Below are 1,558 nucleotides of genomic sequence, written 5' to 3' on the forward strand. Positions count from 1 at the left end.
TTTTCTAATTCACTGATTCTTTCTTCTACCTGTTAAAATCTGCTGTTGTATTCCTCTTGTGTATTTTTTATTGTACATCTGTTTAATTATATAATGATCATGAATGCAATAAATGCCTCAATTACTCCATCCAAATAAAAAATGATGGCATAATGATGGTTTAAAACTGGTTCAATCACAATTTTACAAGCTTATAATCAAGAGTGAAAATAGAACACTATTAAAATAGTTAAAAAGGTAACACATCATAGTGATTAGTGTTTCTGTAAGGCTTACAAGATGTTGGTAAGGCTTACCTCTGAATTTGATGTGAAATTCTTAGTTCCATTGAAATAGTGTTTTTCTCAGCCACATCATATTCAGTGGTACTATGAATGGAAGAGATTGGCTATGGGTACTACTTCTTTTCATCTGTGATTGTGCAATATCAGTAAGTGTACTTTGTATCTTTTCCAGAAGCATATCCCCTTGATAAACCACATTCTCCAGACCTGTAGCAGCTTCATGGTTTTCTTCTTCTGGCTTATACAAGCTAGCAGCCTGTAAAGCAGCTGTAGATTCTTCACTGTGTAAGGAATGTATCAAAACATCAATGTCTTTTGCTGTTTGTGTAATCAAAGCTGCAAAAAGCTGGGCATACTCTTCTGTAGGATTAGCTGGTTGATCTTTGTTAATTGCTGTCTGAATATTGCTAAAAGAGGCAGGAGGACCACACTGCTGCAACACTCCAATGACATTACAAAACTGATCTGCAAGCGAATTTACCGTATCTTGCAGCTGCGTGGAGCCGATCCGCCATGTTGCTGGCTCACACAAAGGCCCTCTTGTGTATTTTTAAGCTCTTTAATTGTGCTTTTAACTCCCATAATATCTGCTATGTTTCTTTACATACTTTCACATTATTCTTTATGCTTGCCCAGTGTCTTAATATCCTTATGTCTTTTGCCATATTTTCCATCATCTCCCTGAATTGAAATAGGAGATTTGTTTGAACGTCTTTGATTAGTTGTCCCAAATTCTGTGTTTCCTCCAAAGTTTTAATTTCTTCCTTTGTCTGGACCATGGCTTCTTGTTTCTTAATATGGCTTGTAAATTTTTGTTGATGTTTGTGCATCTGCTTATCTGGATGAATTTACTCTAAAAGGTCAGATTCTCTCTCTTGCCTAGGGTTTCATTATTGATTGGCTTTGGGTTAAGGCTTGTCTTTGACATTTGGTTTAACTTATTCTAGGCCTTTAAAATTGCCCATGTTGAACTGGTCAGATGTGTTCAGTTTTTCATCTGAATCTTTCCTGGTTTGTGCAGTACAATTTTAAAGAGTACTATGTCTGCCATTATTTCACCCCCAGGGGAAAGCTTCCTTTCCTCTGTTCCTTCTCTTGGAAACTTGATCTGTTCTGTTGTTTTTGTTTTGCCTGCATAGCTTTTATTTCCTCTCTTTTTATTGTCTCTTGATGCTTTTGTCTGGAAGGCAATTTCTGGTAGGGGTGTCACCCCACAGAGGACTTTCCAAGTCAGTGTTTCCCAGCCACAACAGGGCCAGTGACCCAAGAGCACT

At 37.3% G+C, this 1,558-nt stretch overlaps 1 pseudogene; it reads right to left on the reverse strand.

Moving 5' to 3' along the window:
* Window positions 1–589: 589 nt before the first annotated feature.
* LOC119544961 lies at window positions 590–799 on the reverse strand (annotated as a pseudogene).
* Between the last annotated feature and the right edge of the window lie 759 nt (window positions 800–1,558).

Source organism: Choloepus didactylus, chromosome 9 (assembly GCF_015220235.1).
Source record: "Choloepus didactylus isolate mChoDid1 chromosome 9, mChoDid1.pri, whole genome shotgun sequence".
NCBI lineage: Eukaryota > Metazoa > Chordata > Mammalia > Pilosa > Megalonychidae > Choloepus > Choloepus didactylus.